Here is a 22,953-nt window from a genome sequence, read left to right as displayed (position 1 = left end):
TTCTCCCCTTTCCTGCCTCCCCAAGAAAAAGAACACTCTGGGTAAAATTTAAGCATTTATTTGCCTTTCTATGAAAGTTACCAATTCTTGCTTAGTAATAAAAACTCAATGATTTTATCATTCTAGCCCTCTTTACCCCCAAGTTTGCTCCATTCTGTCACAGCACCTTAAATGCCATCATCAAACTAAATTCTTTGAACAGAGGGTCCAGAACGGCAGCATAGGAAGACCCTGAACTCACCTTCTCCCATGGACACACCAAATCTACAATTACATATACAGCAATTCCTCCTGAAAAAGTGAGGGCTGATTGAACAGCTTCTGCATGACAAATGATAGAGGGACTATATGGAGAAGGGTAAAAAGATAGGAGCATGGTAACAATAGGAGCCTCATTCCCAATGCAACAACCTCATGGAGGGGCCCACATACAGACTTCCCTATCTAAGGGCACAGCAAAAACCAGCTATTTAAAAGGCAACTAGTTTGTAAGTGAAGAAAATGCATTAACTAATCCTAGATCATCTACTAAATAGACAAGGAGCTACTGAAACGCTTTCTGGGGCTGGAGATGCTGGTAAGTGCCATTTTTTGCATTCTCCTTCCATCTTAATAGCATTGATGGGAGCAGAGTCCAAGTGCTCTAGCCAGCTTACTAGGGCTGCCCCAAGCAAGTCCTGTGCCCCTAGTTCACAACAGCTCCAGCTGCCCCTAGAAGAACCACCCCACCCTGCAACCCCCAGTTTGTGCCCTCCCAAGCTCCAACTGTCCTGCCAAGGGGCCCCAGAGTGGCATGCCACAGGATTTCTCCAGGCCATGCTTTACCCAGCCATCCTGCCAAGGTGGCCTAGACTGCCCTGGCATGATATACACCAGGAACCCCTGGCACGCACCCACTCCAGACTCAGCCATCTTGTAAGGCACTGTGTGTGACAGGATCTCCTGGCCCAGGCCCACTCCAGGTCCAGCTGTCTTACCAGGGTGGCCCCAGCACAGTACACCCTAGAACCTCATGACCCATGCCTGCTACAGCACCAGTCATTCTACCAAAGCCACCAGGCACACAGTTTACACAGGGGATGCTCCTACACAAGGCCACACTGTTAAGACTGAGAGACATGATCATTCTGCCTATTTCATAGAAAAAAAAAAGAGTGAAGCAAAATGAGGAACTGAGAATTATGTTCCAAATGAAAAAACAAAATACCCCCTACCCCAAAACCTTAATAAAACAGAGATAAGTAATGGTTATAATGATGATCAACAAAATGGAAGAATGGAGAACTTTAAGAGTTAGAAAATATAAAAAAAAAAGCAGAGCCAAAGAATACAAACTGAAATGGAAAATAAACTAGAGTAAATCAGCAGTAGAGTATATACAACAGAAGAATGGGATAGCAATCTGGAAGACAGAATAGTGAAAATCACCCAAACTGAATGACACAAACACTGAAACAAATTGAAAAAATAAAAAATATAAGGATAGTTTAAGGTAGCCATGGGATAACATTAAGCATACTAACATTTACATTATAAGGATCCCAGAAGAAGAGAGAGAAGGAAATGGGCAGAAAAACTCATGTGAATAAGTAATGGCCAAAAACTTCCCTAAGCTGGAGAAGGAAATAGACATCCAGGTCCAGGAAGCACAGAGTCCCAAACAAGTTGAATCCAAAGAGATTCATACCAAGACATAGTATGCCAATCAAAATGGCAAAAGTTAAAGGTAAAAAGAGGATCTTAAATCAGGAAGAGAAGGATAACCATATACATAGAAACCCCATAAGGTTATCAGCTGATTTTTAGCAGAAACTTAGTAGGCCAGAAGAGAGTGGAAGGATATAGTTGGAGTGCTAAAAGGAAAAACTTACAATAAGGATACTCTACCTAACAAGGTTATCATTCAGAATTGGAGGAAATATGGAGTTTCCTGGACTAGCAAAAACTGAAGAAGTTAATCACCACTAGACTGGACTTATAAGAAATGATAAAAAGAAAACAGTAGGTCATATCTGTGTGTGTGTGTGTGTGTGTGTGAGAGAGAGAGAGAGAGAGAGAGAGAGAGAGAGAGAGAGAATTTCATTAGTAAAGGCAAATAGGCAGTAAAGGTAGTAAAGAGTCACTTAAAGAACTAGTATGAAAGTTAAACACAAAAACAGGTTAGGCCACTATAACTACAATAAGCATTTAAGGGATACACAAGATAAAAAGATGTAAAATAAGACATCAAAAAAAAAAAAAAACCAAACAGATGGGGGGAACAAAAATGTAGTACTTTAGAATGCATGTGAACTTGAACTAACAGCTTAAATATATATATGTGTGTGTGTATGTATGTATATATATGAACCTTATGACATCCATAAACCAAAAACCTACAATAGATGCACAAAAGAGAAAGGAATCCAAATATAACTGTAAAGAAAATAAGCCAAAAAATAATAATAATTAAAAAAAAGAAAATAAACCAAAAGGGAAGAGAAGAAGAAGAAAGGAATGGAGGAAACACAGAAAGAACCAGAAAGCAATGAACAAAATAGCAATAAGTACATACCTACCAGTAATTACTTCAAATTTAAATGGAGTGCTTCAATGGAGAAAAAAGAAAGCACAAATTACCAGTGTTAGAAATGAAAAATAAGATTTCACCAAAGATTCTGCAGACATTTAAAAAGTACCAAATCATTATTACAATAAAAATGTATGCCAGAAGTTTTCAAAACTTAGATGAAATGGATCAATTCTTTGAAAAATAAAACTTACCAAATCAACAAAAGATGAAATGGAAAATCTGCATAGTCATGTTCATATTAAATACATTTAAAATAAAACACTTCTAAGAAAAAAGAAGGCATAGGGTGGCAAAACAGATAAAAAAATAAGACCATTTTTAAGCTGCCTACAAAAACTCACTTCAGATATAAAGACACACAGGCTGAAAGTGAAAGAAAGTAAGATATTCCATGCAAATGAAAATAAAAAGATAGTATAAAATACTCATATCAGACAAAACAGACTTTAAAACAGAAACTGTAACAAAAGACAAAGGAAGTATCACATAATGATAAAGGAGTGAATCCAAGGAAGGGATATAATGTTTGTACTATTCATGCAACCCAACATTGAAGCATCTAACTACATAAAGCAAATATTTAAAGACATAGGGGGAAATTGATCGTAACAGACTAACAGTAGGAGACTTAAATACTCCACACTTTCATTGATGGGTAGAACATCCAGACAGAAAACCAATAAGGAACAGTGGCCTTAAATGACACATTATAGATATCCATAGAACATCTCATTCAAAAACTCCAGAACACCCATTTTTTTAAAGATACACATGGAACATTCTCCAGGATAGGTCACAAGGCTCAGTAACTTCAAGAAGAGTGACATCAAAACAAGCATCTTTTCCAATCACAACAGTATGAAACTAGTTATCAATTACAAGAAGACCTGGAAAAAACTAAACACATTTATTAAACATGTTACTAAACAACCGATGGATTAAAACAAAATCAAAGGGGAAATAAAAATACCATGAGACAAATGAAAATGGAAACACAACTCTCCTAAATTTGTGGGATACAGCAAAACCAATTCTAAGAGAGTAATAGTAATATTGCTCTAAGAGAGTAATTGTAATTGCTATAGTAATATAGCAAGTAAGCAAGCAAGCAAACAAAAATCCCAAATTAACAATCCAGCTTTATACCTGAAGAAATCAGAGAAAAAGAACAAAGCGTAAAGTTAGAAGAAAAGATGTAATAAAGGTTAGAATGGAAATAAATGAAGCAGACTGAAAAAAAATAGAAAAGATCAATGGATTAAAGCTCATTCTTTGAAAAGATAATCAATAAATGTCAAGCCAGATTCATCAATAAAAACAAGAGAACATGAAATCCTGAAATGAAAGAGGAGAGCTTACAAAATGATACTACAGATATAAAGTATCCTAAGAGATTACTATGAACAGTCACATGCCAAAAATTTGGAAAACCTAGAAGAAATGAACAGCTTTCTAACTCTGCATCATAAAGAAATAGAAAATCAGAATAGGCCATTACAGGAAATGAAAGTGAGTCAGTAATTTTAAAATTTTCAAAAACCAAGGGTCCAGGACCAGACAGCTTTACAGGTGAATTCTAATCAACATCTAAAGAAAAGTTAATACCCAGTTTTCCCAAATTATTCCAAGAAATTATAAAGAAAGCAATGCTTTCAAACTATTTCACGAGGCCAGCACTACCCTGATAGCAAAACTAGGCAAAAACACTGCGCGTGCGCGCGCACGCGCACACACACACCATTAAAGGCCAATATTCATGATCAACTTAGATGAAAAAAATTTTTAACAGAATATTAACAAATAAAATTCAACAATACATTAAAAAGATCATATAGCACAATTGACTGGGATTTATTCCAGGAATTCAAGGAAAGTTCAGTATCTGCAAATTAATCAATGTGATATATCGTATTACCAAACTAGGATAAAAATCCTAAGATCACCTTAATAGATGCATTTTGACCAAACTCAATATACATCTATGACATGAACTCTTAAAGTGAATATAGAAAGAACAGATCTCAATGTAAGAAAGGCAATATATGACAAACCCACAGCTAACACCATACTCAAAGGAGAAAAGCTGAAAGCTTTTCCTCTAAGATCAGGAACAAGACAATAAAGTCCACTCTCATCACTTTTATTCAACATAGTATTCGAAGTCCTTGTACAGCAATCAAACAAGAAATAAATGTCATCCAAATTGGTAAGAACTATTACTATTTGGAGACAACATAATACTATACACAGGTAACCATGAAAGCTTCACCAAACTGATTTAATTAACATAAATTCAGTAAAGTTATAAAATACATAATCAATATTCAGAAATCTGTTCTTTCTCTACACTAATAACAAAGTAGCAGAAAGACAAATCAAGAAAACAATTCCAATTATACTTGCATCAAAAAGAATAAAATACGTAAGAATAAATTTAACAAAGGAGATTTAAAACCTATCAACTGAAAACGTAAGAAACTGATAAAAGAAATTAAAGATGACAAAACCGTATGGAAAAATATAGCATGCTCACGATAGAAGAATATTGTTAAAACGTCCATACTACTCAAGGCAATGTACAGATTCAATGCAACACTACTCAAAATATGAATAGTTTTTAAAGAACCAGAACACATATTCCTAAAATTTGTTTGTTACCACAAAAGACCCTGAACTGTGAAAGCAATCTTGAGAAAAAAGACCAAAGCTGGAGGTATCATAGTCTGATTTCAAACTATACTACAAAACTGTAGTAATCAAAACAGTATGTTACTGGCACAAAACAACACACAGATCAATAGAGTAGAATAGAGATACCAGAAATAAACCCACACTCATGTGGTCAATTCGTGTATGAAAACAGAGCCAAGAACATGCAATGGGGAAAACACAGTCTCTTCAATATATGGTACTAGGTTTCCTTTTTTAAGATTACTTTAGCTATTCGGGTTTTTTTCTGGTTCCATACAAATTTTAGAATTGTTTATTCTAGCTCTGTGAAGAATGCTTGTGTTATTTTGATAGGGATTGCATTGAACGTGTAGATTGCTTTGGGTAGTATTGACATTTTAACAATATTTGTGCTTCCTATCCAGGAGCATGGAATGTTCTCCATTTCTTTGTGTCTCCTTCAATTTCCTTCATACGCTTTCCATAGTTTTCAGCATACAGATCTTTTACCTCTTTGGTTAGGTTTATTCCTAGGTATATAATTATTTTTGGAATTGTAAATGGGATCAATTTCTTGATTTCTCTTTCTGCTGCTTCATGTTTGGTGTATAGAAATGTAACCAATTTCTGTATGTCGATCTTGTATCTTGCAACTTTGCTGAATTCATACATCAGATATAGCAGGTTTGGGGTGGTGTCTTTGGGTTTTCTGTGTAGCGGATCATGTCATCTGCAAAGAGTTAAAGTTCGACTTCTTCCTTGCTAATTCGTATGCGTTTTATTTCTTTATTTTTGTATGAGGCTAGGACTATACTAGAACTTGCAGTACTATGTTGAACAACAGTGGTGATAGTGGACTTTACCTGTCATGTTCCTAACCTTAGGGAGAAAGCTCTCAGTTTTTCCCCACCGAGGATGATATTAGCTTGTGGGTCTTTTTTATATGGCCTTTATCATGTTGAAGTGTGTTTCATCTATCCCTACTCTCTTGAGAGTTTTTATCAAGAAAGGATGCTGTATTTTGTCAAATGCTTTTTCTGCATCTATTGACAGAATCCTATGATTCTCATCCTTTCTTTTTATTAACGTGGTATATTATGTTGACTGATTTGCGACTACTGAACCAGTCCTGCAGGCCAGGAATAAATCCCACTTGATCATGGTGAGTTTTTTTTTTAATGTTTATTTTTGAGAGAGAGAGAGAGAGAGAGAGAGAGAGTGAAAGAGAAAGAGAAAGAGAAAGAGAAAGGGGCAGGCAGAGAGGCAGAGTGAGAGGGAGACACAGAATCCAAAGCAAGCTCCAGGCTCTGAGCTTTCGGCACAGAGCCTGATGCAGGGCTTGAACTCATGAACTGTGAGATCATGATCTGAGCTGAAGGTGGATGCTTAACAAACTGAGCCACCCAGGCACCCCTGTGAATAATTCTTTTAATGTACTGTTGAATTCAATTTGCTAGGATCTTGTTGAGAATGGTTCATCAGGAATATTGACCTGTAAGTCTCCTTTTTAGTGGGGTCTCTGGTTTTGGAATCAAGGTAATGCTGTCTTCATAGAATGAGTTTGGAAGCTTTCCTACCATTTCTATTTTTTGGAACAGTTTGAGAAGAACAAGTATTAACTCTTCTCTTTAACTGCCTGGTACATTTCCCCTGGGAATTCCCATCTGGCACAGGACTTGTTTGTTGGGAGATTTTTGATTACTGTTTCAATTTCCTTGCTGGTTATGACTCTGTTCAAATTTTCTAATTATTCCTGTTTTGGTGGTTTGTGAGTCACTAGGAATTTGTCCATTTCTTCCAGATTGCCCAGTTTGTTGGAATATAATTTTTCATAGTAGTCTCTTATAATTGTTTGCATTTCTATGGTGTTGGTGGTGACATCTCTTTCATTCATGATTTGATCTATCTGGGTACTCTCTCTTTTCTTTTGGGTAAGTCTGGCTAGGGGTTACTAATTTTGTTTATTCTTTCAAAGAACCAGCATTGGGAGGCCTGGGTGGCTCAGTCAATTAAGCATCTGACTTTGTCTTGGTCATGATCTCATGGTTTGTGGGTTTGAACCCCGTGTCAGGCTCTGTGCTGACAGCTCAGAATGTGGAGCCTGCTTCAGATTCTGGGTCTCCCTCTTGCTCTGCTCCTCCCCTGCTCATGCACACTCACTCTCTCAAAAATAAACAAACATAAAAAAAAATAATAAAGAACCAGCATTTAGTTTCATTGATCTGTTCCACAGGGGTTTTTTTGTTTGTTTGTTTTGGTTGTTTGTTCCTATATCAAAGCTAGAAGCATCACAATTCCAGATTTCAAAGCTTGATTATAAAGTTGCAATCATTAAGGCAGTATGGTATTGGCACAAAAACAGATCAATGGAACATAATAGAGAACTCAGAAATGGACCCACAAACATATGGCAACTAGTCTTTCATAAAGCAGGTAAGAGTATCCAATGGAAAAAAGACAGTCTCTTCAGCAAACGGTGCTGGGAAAACTAGAGAGCAGCATGAAGAATGAATCTGGACCAAATTTTTACACTATACGCAAAAATAAATTCAAAATGGATGAAAGACACAAATGTGAGACAGGAGGCATCAAAACCCTACACAAAAAAACAGGCAGTAACCTCTCTGACTTTGGCTGCAGCAACTTCTTTATAGACGTGTCTGTGGAGGCAAGGGAAATAAAAGCAAAAATGAACTATTGGGACCTCATTAAGATAAAAAGCTTCTATACCGCAAAGGAAACAATCAAGAAAACCTAAAGGCAACCGACGGAATAGAAGATATTTACAAACGACATATTGGATAAAGGCTTAGTATCCAAATTCTATGAAGAACTTATCAAACTCAACACCCAAAAAATCAAATAATCCAGTGAAGAAAGGGACAGAAGACAAGAACAGACACTTTTGAAAAGAAGACATCCAGATGGCTGACACATGAAAAGATGCTCAACATCACTCATCATCATGGAAATACAAATCAAAACCTCAATGAGATACCACCTCACACCAGAATGGGAATGGCTGAAACGAACAACTCAGAAAACAACAAATGTTGATGAGGATGCAGAGAAAGGAGAACACTTTTGCACTATTGGTGGAAATGCAAAGTTGCAACCACTCTTCAAGACAGCGTTGAGTTTCCTCAAAAAATTAAAAATATAACGACCCTGTGACCCAGCAATTGCACTACTAGGTATTTATCCAAAGGATACAAAAATACTAATTCAAAGGGGAACATCCACCCCAATGTTTATAGAACCATCAGTAAGAGCCAAATTATGGAAAGAGCTCAAATGTCCATCAAGTGATGAATGGATAAAGAAGATTGGTAAATATGCATATACACAATGGAATATTACTGGGTAATCAGAAAGAATGTAATTTTGTAATTTGCAACAATGTTGATCGAACTAGAGTATATTATGCTAAGTGAACTAAGTCAAAGACAGATATCATGATTTCACTCAAATGTGCAATTTAAGAAACAAAACAGATGGACATAGGGGAAGGGAAGAGAAAATAAGATAAAAACAGGGAAGGAGAGAAACCATAAGAGTCTCTCAAATACAGTGAACTGAAGGTTGCTGGAGGGGAGATGGGTGGGGGGATGGGCTAAATGGGTAATGGGCATTAAGGAGGGCACTTGTTGGGATGAGCACTGGGTGTTATATAGAAACGATGAATCACTGGTTTCTACTCCTGAAACTGATTGTACACTGTATGTTAGCTAACTTGAATTTAAATAAATAAATCAATTAAAAACAAAACAAAACTAAAAAAAATAAATGGCATTTGGAAAACTGGACAGCTACATGTAAAAGAATGAAACTGGATCATTATCTGATACCATATCCAAAAACAAATTCAAAATATATTAAAAGACTTGAATTTAAGACCTGAAACCATAAAACTCCTAGAAGGCATAACTAATTTGACACTGGTTTTAGCAATACTTTCAGGGAACAATTTCCTAAGACGAGGGCAACAAAATCTCATATATACAAATGGGATCACGTCCAACTAAAAAGCTTTTGCACAGTCAAGTAAACCAACTAAACAACACAACAACCTACTGAATGGAATCATAATCCTGTAAGTGGTTAATATCCAATATATATAAAGAACTTATACAACTTAGTGTAACTACCCCCAACAATCTGGTATTGAGCACAGGACATGAAGAGATTTTTTTTTTCCACAGAAGACATAGAGATGTCTAAAAGACACATGATAACATGCTCAACATCATTAATCAATAGGCAAATGCAAATCAAAGCCACAATGAGATAGCCAATTTGATGGCTGTGAAGTGTTATCATGAAAAATACAAAAACTAACAAGGGTTGATGAGGACGTGGAGAAAAGGGAACCCTGTGCAGTGTTAGTGGGAATGTAAATTGAAGCAGACACTATGGAAAACAGTACGGAGTCCTCTCAAAAAAATTAGAAGTAGAAATAGCAGAGGAATCACTAATTCCACTTTGGGGTATTTATTTGAAAAAAACAAGAACACGGATTTGAAAAGTCATATGCGCCCCTATGTTTACTGCAGCATTATTTACACTAGCCAAGATATGGAAGCAAGCTAAGGGCCTACCAATAGGTGAATGTATAAAGAAAAGCTGTGTATGTAAATATATACACACACATATACATTTTGTAAATATATATACCCCCTCCACACACACACACACACACACACACACACACACACACACAATGGAATGCAAGTGAACCATAAAAAAGAATGAGATCTTGCCATTTACAATAGCAGGGATGAACCTACAGGGTATTATGCTAAGTGAAATAAGTCTGACAGGAGAAGACAAATAAATGCCCTATAATTTCACTTATATGCAGAATTTTAAAAAATAAAACAAATGAACAAAACAAAGCAGGACACACAGATACGGAAAACTGTTAGCTGAGTGGGGAGAGATTAGGGTGTAGGTGAAATAGGTGAAGGTGATTAAAAGGTACAAACTTCCAGTTGTAACATAAATAAGTCATGGGGGTGTAAAGTACATGTTACACTGTAATAATTTTGCATGGTGACATGGTAACTGGACATCATGGGGATTTCTTAATATATAAAAATTTCAAATCACTATGACATATACTGAAGACAATAGGAAAGTGCATGTCAATTATACTTCAGTAAAAAAAGGAGACAACAGAAGTAAAAAAGAAAAATACTCATAAATCCTTTGAGTGAAATGCGGAGTAACATAAAAAATAATTAAGAACTAGTTTGTTTTGGCACTTGGGCAGTTCACATGGATAAGATTGCAGGCTAGAGTCGAGTCCAAGATACGCCAGGTATTAACCCATTAGTCAGTGGTTTGTGAAGAGTCTGGGAATCTGAGTGGCTACTGGGGACTATTCACCAACCACAAAAATAGTTTAATGTTCAACTGGCAGGAGCGTATTTGTGTATCCTGGGTATCTCAAAAAATGGCATCTCTTCTTTTAGGTACATATTTACACTTCAGTGTAAGTTTACCAGCAATTATCAATCTGTTAATGCTGAATTTACAGAGACACAAAAGATTTTCCCTTAAATCATTTGAAAGAGAGATTTCTTCAGATATTTGCAGTCAAAGAAATTGAAGAGAAATTAATAAATCTAAGTGTGGAAGTGCTATTTTATATGTTAGAATGTTTTGAAAGGCAGCAAAAACCAAGAGGGGAAACTGTAATGAACTCTTTTTTTCTAATTTTTGAGAGAGAGAGAATGCACGCACACACACATGCACACACACAAGTGGGGGAAGGGCAGAGAGAGGGAGAGAGCATCCCAAGCAGGTTTTGTGCCATCAGTGCAGACCCTGATGTGAGTTTCAAAACTCATGAATGGTGAGATCCTGACTTGAGTTGAAATCAAGAATTGGACCCTTAACCGACTAAGGTGCCCAGGCACCCTCCCCCAACTTTGTTTTAATGAACTAACTCTTAGATGGTAGGTTGCAAACCTTTAGATGGTTATTTTTAGGTTCTTAGTGATGTGGGAAGGGGATGATGGTGGTGATGTGGAGAGGTAAACACCTAGGTGTAAATTGGGAGAGAATTTTGATATTTGAAGGTTACTGTGTTGGATGATCAGGTAATTTCTTGCCGATTAATAGATTAATGGTGAGTTCCACTTCTTAAAACAGGTTTATGATAGCCTAGTGATTCCAATCATCCATTCACTTGGGTAACTGATATCTTGGCCCACCACAGAGAAGCCTGATACGCAGAATACCAACAGGACTGATAACAATGAACAAGTCACCTGAAGAAAGAAACGCTTTAAATGGATTTAGTACTGGCACCTGGGCAGCTCAGTAGGTTAAATGTCTGACTTTTTGGTATCAGCTCAGGTCATGATCTTGCTGTCCATGGGATTGAGCCTCACATTGGACTCTGTGATGACAGCATGGAGTCTGGGATTCTCGCTCTTCCTCTCTCTCTGCCCCTCCCCTGTATATTCTCTCTCTCTCTCACAATAAATAAATATTGAAAAATAAATGGGTTAACATTAAGCACGAGTCATTAATTATCTACTGCTTCGGTTACTTCTTAATTCTACGAATTGACTACTGTACCCACAGTTCTAGGCCACTGATTACATTTCCCTTTCTTTGTTTACTAGGGTTTACCAGGGGGTGCAGATACCCGGAAGATGTGCAAGGTAATTTACAGAAGTAAGAATATACTCGAGCACTTACTTACATGTATATTTCTGATTCCCTTTTAGTATTTATTCTGTTTATGTACCTTTTTGTTTCAATGATAAGGGTTAAATATTCACAAGGATTGGGGACTACTGGAAAGTAAACACTGTCCCCAAATGAATTCAAAGACCTTTTCTAAAATGGCTCTTTATAGAGTCCCAAAATGGACATACTCCTAGCACTTTCACTAGATCAACATGTAGGCTAAATCATTACTATATTTTCCCAGGTAGTCTCCAGACTATAATTATTTACCTTTTGAAGAGTCTCCATTCTTGTTTGCTGAGACAAGAAACATCCTTGTTTTTGGAATGCATGTGAGTGCAGCACAGGGCATGTGCTGAGGTCTCACACAGTAGAAGGCTACTTGCTCTTGAGTATCCAGGTATGCACATAGCTCAGTGCTTGAGTTTAAAACCAGGGCACAATCAGTATTGACAGGGGAGGTGCCCCTGGCAATCTGGCCTGTGAAGATCGCCCTGTCATGGCCTTGGTTCCTTGCCTCCAGAGAGCCGACACTCCTTCCCTGGGGTGGATGAGCAGAAGAGACAGAGATACCCGGCCTTCCCAGGGTGAAGCTGTCAAGATGCCATTGTTGAAGTCTGTCGCCTTTCCTGAAGCACCTGCCTTCAGATCTGGGGAGGACATCCTGGCCTCAGGAAATCCCCACCATACATCTTCCTGTGTCCCAAGTGGCCCCTTACCTCCAGAAGGAGGTCTAGCTGATCCCCCCGGCAGTAGGCATCTCGAGGGTGAAGGACAGTGGCTCTGCTGTGTGCAGCACTGGTGGTGGTGTTCACGTAGGTGAAAGGTCTGGGTGGGATCAGCTGGTCTAGTTTCTCCATGATTCCCTTTATTCTCAGCTCAGTCTCTGCTGATCAAACTACTGGATGCAGTGGTACTTCAGGACATGAAGGCTTCATGATAAAACTCCAGTGATAGAGGGAGATGGGCATCTTAAGTGTAGTCCATATCTGAGGTGATAAGGAATACAATAAAGAACATAGATGATGTCTTTATGTAATATCATCATTTTTGGTAGGCTAGCCAACTTCGATCTTTTATAGAATAAGAGCAGGTGCAAAACCTGAAATAAAATGATACGGAGATTTTATTATCATACATGTTTCATGGGAAAAATAAGTTTCCTCAAATTTGGTGGTAGAACTGCACGTTTCACCAGCTAATCTGTTTTGGGTTCTAGGATCTTCTTCCCTAAAGTGGTGATGATAAAATACACTTTTACTGGGGCGCCTGGGTGGCTCAGTTGGTTAAGCGTCTGACTTCAGCTAGGTCATGATCTCACAATTTTTGAGTTCAAGCCCCGCTTCAGGCTCTGTGCTGACAACTCAGAGCCTGGAGCCTACTTCAGATTCTGTGTTTCCCTCTTTCTCTGCCTCTCCCTCACTCTTGCTCTCTCTCTCTCAAAAATAAATGACCATTAAAACATTTTTTTAAAAAATACACTTTTGCTGGGCAATTGTCAAGACAGGAAAAATTGTTTTTTAACTGCAGAGCACACAATTTTTATTGCTGTTTTATTATTTAATCTTAAAGCTAGAACTCAGTCATTAAAAATATTCTTAAGTAAATGTTTAAGATGCAGGGGGATTTTATGTAAGATACGATTTTTTTTCTGTACTTTTATACTCTGCTTAAACATTTTGTGATATTTATTAGTATTTTTCAGATTGTTCTAGTTAGGAGATAATCAACATAGGTTTATAAAAATATCTATTTTCTAATCATAAAATACCACTGATTATTAAAATGCTTTTTTTTTTTTTAGAGTTTATTTATTTTGAGAGAGAGAGAGAGAGTGGGGGGGCACACATGTGAACAGGGGAAGGAAAGAGACAAGGAGAGAAAATCCCAAGCAGGCTCTGGGCTGTCAGTGTGGAGCCCAACATGGGGCTTGACTCACAGAACATGACCTGAGCTGAAATCAAGGATCAGAAACTTAGCCCACTGAGCCACCCAGGTGCCCCTGAAATAACATTGATTATTAAAAATGGGAGATGTGAAACTGTATAGGGGATATAAATCAGTGATAATTATACCAACCATTGATAATTATTATTCATCTTATGGTGATTTTTCTTTCATTTTTCTGTATGCCATTTAACATGATTATGAACAAATTAAATATTACCAATGAATTTTGATTTAAAAATAGTATTGTTAAAAACTTCACCTTATGTCACTGGCTCATATAGTCTTCCAGCCTATGGATACAACTTAACAGTTTACCTATTTCCATCTTTGTATTTTTATTGCATTCAACTTTTATAATCCTGTGAAGAACACTTTTGGTATACATCTTTGCAATCCAAGTTATTTGCTGAGAACTCAGAAACAGAATTATTGGTCCAAGGTGGTGAACACTGTTAAAGCTCTTAACACATGATGGCAAATAGTTTTCCAGAAATGTGGTGCTAATTTGTGCCTGAAGGAGAAGTGAATGAGAATTGTAGTCTTACAACATGCTTTCGACACTGGCTAGTTCAATTTTAGAGATATTTACCTGGATTAAAACCTAACTCTGTCACCCACTAGTTACACAATCTTGGTTAAGTTTGTTAACTTCTCTGTTCGTCAGTTTCATCATCTAAAAAACTGAGTCATAAAGATACACCCCTTATATGTTATTTTATTAATGGACTAACATGAAAAACATTGGGAATGGTACCTGGTACACACTAAGTGTTTGTATTACCATCCCTGGTATTTGATAAAAATGCTTTTATAAAGAAAAATATCAACATATCAAATAACAAAATAATCATAGTAATTATAGTACTATCTCACAATTTTCAATAAAGGCAGAATAACTTGTGTTAGACCAATTCTGCAGATAACAATAAACCAAAAATAAAGAAAATCCTTCCCATAGCGCTAGAGAGTTACCACTAGCAGGTTGACACTGGAGGGAAGTTGAAACTTGGAATAAGGAACAGCACTGGGCTTGCATTGTAGGGGGTGTTAACTCAAGTTCTTCAAACAGAAGGGAAATTCAACCAATAGAAACATGGATATTCTGGAAGGAATGAAAACACCAGAAATGCTAATAATAAGGATAAATATAAAATTCTAAATGTTTGTCTCCTAATTTCTTTAAAATGAATGTAATTATTATTATTTTTTAAAAGTTTTTTCTTAGGTTTATTCATTTATTTTGAGAGAGAGAGAACACGAGCACAGCAGAGGGAGAGAGAGGGAATCCCAAGCAGGCTCTGCACTGTCAGCACAGAGCCCAATGAGGGGATCCATCTCATCTACCATCAGATCATGACCTGAGCTGAAACCAAGAGTCAGATGCTTAACTGACTGAGTGCCCCAAAATGTTTGCTTATTTTTGAGGGAGAAAGAGCCCAAGCAGGGGAGAGACAGGGGCACAGAGGATCCAAAGCAGGCTCCATGCTGACAGCAGCCAGCCTGATGCGGGGCCTGACCTCACAAACGGTTAATTTCATGACCTGAGCCAAAGTCGGATGCTCAACTGGCTAAGCTACCCAGGCACCCCTAAAGTGCATGTAATGATTTAAAGTAAAAACCAATTTTGTAATAATATGAAAACTACAACATAAAGAATGGGGAGATGAGTCAATGGAAGTGAATAGTTGAAAGGTTATTACAGATTACATGAAGTAGCACGATATTAACAATAAAAGAGTGTATATAATAATACCTACAGGAAACACTTAAAAAAAAAACCTTATAGCTGTAAAAATAATAAAGAAACTAAAAGGAAATTCTAAAAAAATTCAATTCATCCCAAAAGAGGAACAGAAGGGCCAAAGAGAAAACAAACAGCAAGTTGGTGGATTTAAATCTAGTGATTAATTTTATTAACAGTAAATTGCCTAGGGCACCTGGGAGGCTCAGTTAGTTCAGCGTCTGACTCTTGATTTTGGCTCAGTTCTTCATCTCATGGTTAGCGATTTCAAGCCCCACATTAGGCTCTGCACTTACAGCATGGAGTCTGCTTGGGATATTCCCTCTCTCTCTCTCTCGCTCTCTCTCAAAATAAATAAATATAAACATTAAAAAACCAGTAATTTGACGAAGCATATTTTTTTTAATTTTTATTTTTAAGTAATCTCTACATACAATTTGGGTTTGGACTCATAGCCCCAGGATCAAGAGTCATGTGCTCTATTGACTAAGCCAGCCAAGTGTCTCTATTTGCTGTCTAACAAGAATGTAGGTTAAGTATGAAGTTATCTATAGACTGAAAGTGAATGGATGGAAATTAATATACCATTTAAGCATAAAAAAGCTAATATTAAAATAGACTTCAAGACAAAACAGTTACCAGACATAAAGATGGACATTTACAAGTGGTAAGAGTCAATTTGCTAGAAACATAGGAATCATAAATGTGTATGTGCCTACACATCCATGTATTTATATGTGAAAAAAAATTGACAGAATTCAAGGGACAGATCAAGAAATTCACAATAATTAGAAACTTAAAAACCTATTTTAGTTGCTATAGGAACTAGATAAGAAATAATAAACTAGAAGATAGGAACATTATCAGAGTACTTTCTTAATCATCAGATATTATCAGATAATTCTCAGAATTTTTAATTGTTATAACTTCAAATAAAAAATTTAAGTAATTTTTAGTATGATAGAATTATACTCTGTGCAAAAAACTTGTTGGTGAAAATAAATAGGAAACTCCTGATTCAAGAAGGAGGACAAGGGATATATTACAGCCTCAATTTCCCACAGAATGAAAGACAGAAAAATAAAAAACTTAAAACTTTCTAAGTATTCTTGGAAATAGGAAGAGGTACCTTAATTAGACCATAATTTATAAGAAGTCTGAAAAAGAGGGGGGCTTGGCTGGCTCAGTCAGTAGAATACATGACTCTTGATCTTGGGGATCATGAGTTCAAGCCCCACATTGGGTGGAGAGATTACTTAGAAAGAAACAAAGAAACAAAGAAACAAACAAAGAAATGTCAACAGTAAAAGGCAGGAAAAGTAAAAGGCAGAGGAGATTAGATCAAGGAAGAAAACCATGGCTCCAAATGCATGTCAGTGAGAGTTCTGCAGAAGATGGAAACCACTTCAGGGCTACTACAAACCTGGAGGAAATTGATGATTGGATTAAGAGGTGGTAAAGGAGTGGCCCATAGGAGGAGTATTGGGATGGTTAATACTTCCCTATTTTTCCCCTTGTGCATGGCCAGGCAGATAGAAATGGGAACTTTTGTACTCTACTGTGAGTAAAAGCTATAAATATTTAAGTTTGAGGATGCAGGGTAGGACCCTGAATGTGTGGCAACACCCTAGACAAATGCAGAGCATTTATTGCCTTGAGTACTTTCTGCAGCTGAGCTACAAACACGCTGGAGAAAATAGGTAACAGTACTCAGAGGCCTGGCCACCACAGAATCTTAAGTATAAGAATGTACACCCAGCCAAGAATTAGTCAAAATTTTATGAAAGCCAACTCATGAAAGAAAAGGTATTAAGTTCAATAAAGAGAAAACAAAGTAATAGAAACAGAAAAAGCAAAACAAGACTTTAAAGCAAGTATATTTCTATCCTCAGAGAAATTCCAGGTGATCTTTGCATCCATAAATTAATGAATCAGAGACCATGGAAAACAAAATCTTGTTGTTCAATATGCAAAAGTCAACTGTATTCCTTTACATCAGCAACAAGGAATTAGAAAATGTATTTAAAAAACACTATTTACAACAGCAACAAAAAATTATAAAATAATGCCTAGTTATAAATCTAATAAAAGATATACAAGACATATACGCAAAAAGTTTAAAATTTACTGAATGATCTTAAAGACCTAATAAATGGAGAAAGATTACATGGTGCTAAAGACCAAAATAATGTTATGAACATGTCAGTTTTCCCAAGTTGATCTACATGGTTAATATAATGCACATAAAATTTAAGTAAGATTTTTTCCAGCAAATTTGGCAGACCAACTGTAAAACATATAAAGAGTAAAGGGTCAAGACCAGCCAGGAACATTGTGAAGTAGATTAAGCAAAGGTAACTTGACCTACAAGTTCTTAAGAGTAACTATGAAGCAAATTATTATTATATTAATTATAGCAATGCAGCATTGATATGGGGAAGATATATTAGTCAGTGGAGTAGTACAAATGGAGGAGGATCTGTACTTATCAGAAATTTTGATATATGACAAAAAATGTCTTGACAAATCAGCAGTGAAGAAAACTACCACAAAAGAAGAACGGAAAAGGTGATCATCCATAAGGAAACAAAAATCAGCCAAGAAAAAAACTCAGATCCGTCACAGGATTAAATGTCTAAAGCAACCTTTAAAGGTTTAAATAGAATATTTAGATAAATAATCTGACACCGAAATAGGGAAGGGTTTCTTAATACTCAAAAAGAATCAACTGTTTATAAAGGCGGATTTTACTATATTTTACTATATCAACATGAAAAGGTGTTGTGCAGAAATGTCATTAAAGAAATGAACAAACAAGCTACACATGGGGAGAAAATCATCACAGATGTGTATGTGACAGAGGAAGAATGTGTGCATGCGTGTGCGCGTGCGCGCGCGCACACACACACACACACACACACACACACACACACACACACACTCTATTATCATCTCCTGTGCTGCGTAATGGTTACCAAACATGTTAGTTCTTCAAGGTTGTGTAAGCTTTTCAAATTCCCTTACTACGATGTCTAACTCTGGTTGTTTGGACTTTCCTAGAACAGGTGAAGTAGGAAGTAAAATTATACTTATGTTAAGACACAGAAAGAGATTCCTTTGTGGAGTGTTGGAAAACTGTAAACGTGATCCAGGAGGCAAATATAAACAGTACCAACAGTAACTTACGATTTTTCATACTTGTCATGATTAGGATCCCACAAGAGAGAATACAAAACAAACACACAGCAGAAAAGAAATGCAGAAACACATAAAAAATGTCTAACTCCTGATTCTTTTGTTCTAAGTTTCTACCAGCACAGAACCCTGCCTCCCTCCCACCCCAGCATCTCTTACTATCCCGCCAACGGCCACCTTTGGCTATCAACTTGTCCCTTCAACTGAAGCGCTATTCTGAGACATGAGAGCCCACCATGGACTCTATGAAACTGAGCTGTCAATGGCCGGTAAGATGCAGGATTGCTAATGTTGAGGTCAAGTCTCCTGGCTAGTTTTTCACCTAACAGGTTTATTATACTCTTCCCTTAAACACAAAATGTAGACACAGAACACCTCGGCAAATGTTGACCGTGATCGTCACGTTATCCCCGGGCCCTTTTAATATAACTTGATTTTCCCAGCATCTTTATTATAATTCTTATTACGTTCCTTATTCTTAACTAGCCTTTTTAGTATCACTGAAGATTGAAAAGATTTTAAAACTTACATTTAAAAACTTCAATGTTTTTCCATTGTTAACATCTTAATTTCTGTCTTTGTGCAAGAACTTCAAGTTGTATTTTAAAAGCATACTGCTTAGTGGTTCTTGGGTGGCTCATTTGGTTAGGCGGCTGACTTTGGCTCAGGTCATGATCTCATGGTTGATGAGTTTGAGCCCTGCACTGGGCTCTCTGCTGTCAACACAGAACTCACTTCGGATCCTCTGTTCCCATCTCCCTCTGCCCTTCCCCCACTCCTGCTCTTGCTCTCTAAAAAATAAATAAGCATTAAAAAAAAGATTGCTCGAGTGCTTCCTTTCTAAAATTTTCCATCTTTCAAATGACTCTCCCCTAGAAACACCTCCTATCCTAGATTCCCAGTTTATACATAGACATTAGAAGTTTGGATACCCAAGAAAAAATGTTACCTTTTCCCTCACCTGCACAGTTGTGAAAATGTTTTCATACCTCTAAAGATTGTGTTTAATATACATAGGAACTACCATAAGCTGAGTGTTGAGGCTTTGTTCTGAAGCCACAAGAGTACAACTGGGGTGCATCTCCTCTGTGCCAAAAGAAAACACAGGCAAAGTTGCCTGCATGCTTTTAACTTGGAAACACAATCTTCTGCTTATTTCAGCAAAGCTATCAGGCATGCCAACTCCACCTTAAGGGGGTGTCTGAATCACAAGCTGTGGTTATCAGTTCATGCAGAATGGGGGAGGAAAAATGAAATTCTTCGAATAACTTTAATGTCTTTAGACTTCACTAGTCTAGTTATAGTACATACACAATAGACACCTGACGAAGTAAAGAGTGGATTTAACTCAATGTTTCTTCACCTGAAAAACTGTAACTGCCTAGTTGCCATCTGAGCCTTGTCATCAAGACCCAGTTGCCAGGATTCTAGTGCATATTATCTTGTACGTTGTAGGTACTCAAAATTTGAATTGAACTGATGGAACCTCAAATACAATGTAGGCAAGACAATGATATTAACTCTCAGAACAACAGCATAATAGCTTACAGTCATGAGTTTGAATCCATCTGGGATTTGGATTCTTAAATTTATAGAAATGGTGCCAGAAAGAGCAGGTACCCGAGGCAATTGTACCAGTGCCCATAGAAAGCAGTAGCTGATTACACTTTGGATCCCTCCACAGTCTCATTTGTGCTGTCCCACACAGGAAGTTAAGCATATTTAAACATGTCTGTTTGTCTATTTAAGAATCAAGATCTGTTTCATAAGCACATAATAACCCTTTCAACATCCTTGATCATGCTTTACTGAACTGGCGTTAACAATACTCCTTTAGGTCTTCACATGAGGACAGTTGGAGAAGCTGTTTGAACTTAATGTGTATGACTGGGTCCAGGATTGCTCAATTCTGCCCTAGGGACCCTTTAAGAGATAAAGATTTACAGTTCTGGTTTGGTTGCTCCTTAGGAGACTAATGTTAGCAACCATCCAAGTTTACCACCCACTCTAACACACAGATTTATGCATTTTAATTTGCTCTAGTTATATTGATGTTGACATTTAATGTCAACCTGACATTTCTTCCTGAAGCAAGAATAACAGATATGCTGGACTTAACTGAGAGCACAGAAGAGAATTTAAATGGTTTGTCCCAATTATCTAGTATGCTTGCAAACAGAGCTGAGATCAGGATTCCTGTCACTCTGACCTCTGATTTAGAGCACTTGCCAGCACTCAGCATTACTCCAACACGAATGGTATAACCAAGTTCATGTAGATCCTTGTGGTTCATATATTTATTGTCCATTATGCTTAAAAGACTCCCACCCCCTTTAACCACTCAAAAGCCTCATGTGAGCAAGATAAATGGTCCTCTTTATGTGTGCTCTCCTTGTAGTGTGTAGCTTGGTCATTATCTTTGATTGAGTATCTTCCTTTCCCCTATGTTTATGGGTCTAAATGAGGGATGTAAACATGAGAGCTCAGCCAGGGGAAAAAAGGGCCATGTATTTCCACAGTAAAATACAAGCAAGGAGATCATCAGTTCTTGGGGGGGGGTATGAGTAGGGTAAGAGTAGTGCAGGCCAGGATCTAAAAGAGCCCAAGGAAAATGGGCACATTGCCAGCATCAGCCAAGTGAAGAACAGATGTCCAGGGAATGGTCACTGGAGCCTGAGCCACAAGTCAGGGAAATGGCTGCTGTGGCTCCAGCAATCAAACAAGATGTGCCTCATTGCCAAGGTGGTGTTGCTGATAGTAGGAGGGATCCTGTCTGTGGGATCTGAGTACCCATGGAAGGATGAGAGAAAATGCAAAAACAAAAAAGACTCAAAATTCCTTTTACCTTCATAGGAAACATCTTTCACACTGCTAGTAAATAACAATATAATCATTTGTGTTTGCAATACGTGTAATCCAGCTTCATGAAATTTTGACACTTTCTCACATTTTAGAATCCTGTCTGAGAATTTTAGGGGTAAGATAAAACCATCCCAGACCCCCTAACATGTTCTAGTGCCTTATGGAGATCTATCTTCTTTTGAAAACTGTCTGCTCATGTCTTCTGTCCATTTCTTCACTGGATTATTTGTTTTTTTGGGCTTGAGTGTCATAAGTTCTTTATAGATTTTGAATATATCTAATATGTCATTTGAAAATATATTTTCCCATTCTGTCAGTTGTCTTTTAGTTTTATCAATGTTTCCTTCGCTCGGCAGAAGGTTTTTATCCTGATGAGGTCCCAATAGTTCATTTTTGCTTTTATTTCCCTTACCTCCACAGACACGTCTAGAAAGAAGTTTCTGCGGCTGAGGTCAAAGAGGTTGCTGCCTGTTTTATTCTCTAGGATTTTGATGATTTCCTCTCACAGTTAGGTCTTTCATCCATTTTGAATTTATTTTTGTGTATGGTGTAAGAAAGTGGTCCAGTTTCATTCTTCTGCATGTCTCTGTCCAGTTTTCCCAGCACTACTTGTTGAAGAGACTGTCTTTTTTCCATTGGATACTCTGTCCTGTTTTGTTGAAGATTATTGGCCATATATTTTAAAAATCAGTAAGCTTTAAATCTGGAAGCTTTAGAAATTAGTGGGACTTAACATTAGGAGAGCCAGAGGGTGACAGAAGTGGAGTCCTCACCCTTCAAGAGTCAGCATGTGAAAAAGCTTTGCCTGAGACACCACACAAAAGCAGCAGTTGAAAAGTGGGGTGTACATGAAGGAGATTTACTAATTTTAGAACATGTGCAAGAGGAGCAGGGATTTGTAGGTGATTTGTCCAGGAACAAAAGGGCTGGCAGGTACTTTTTTCTTGCCTTCTGCTAGCCCAGAATGCTGGATGCTTCTAGAAGACAATGATAACACTCTCCATCTACTTTGCTTTCACCATGTGTCCCGCCCTGGGGATTCCCTTATGGACCTGCTTGCCCAAATCCCTCACCTTAGCACATACTCATCCAAAGTGATTACTACCCTGCCACACCCAGCAGGAAGCCCTATCTAGGACCAGCGCCCCTCAAAAATGATTCCTGCCCTGGGAAGGGATGGCAATAACCCCACACACCAGCACACCTGTAGTTCCTGCAGCCTTGGCTCTGAGCTGGCTGTGCAGTGTGCTAGCCCTGCCTT

The 22,953-nt window shown here is 37.4% G+C and overlaps 1 pseudogene; it reads right to left on the bottom strand.

Annotated features, from left to right (window-relative positions):
* Positions 1-11,955: 11,955 nt before the first annotated feature.
* LOC106980578 (NXPE family member 4-like) overlaps positions 11,956-22,953 on the bottom strand; it is a 78,262-nt pseudogene continuing 67,264 nt past the window's right edge.

The sequence above is a fragment of the Acinonyx jubatus genome, chromosome D1 (genome assembly GCF_027475565.1).
Source record: "Acinonyx jubatus isolate Ajub_Pintada_27869175 chromosome D1, VMU_Ajub_asm_v1.0, whole genome shotgun sequence".
Lineage (NCBI taxonomy): Eukaryota > Metazoa > Chordata > Mammalia > Carnivora > Felidae > Acinonyx > Acinonyx jubatus.
The sequence above is the reverse complement of the archived record's forward strand: the minus strand, read 5'-3'. Positions and strand labels throughout refer to the sequence as shown.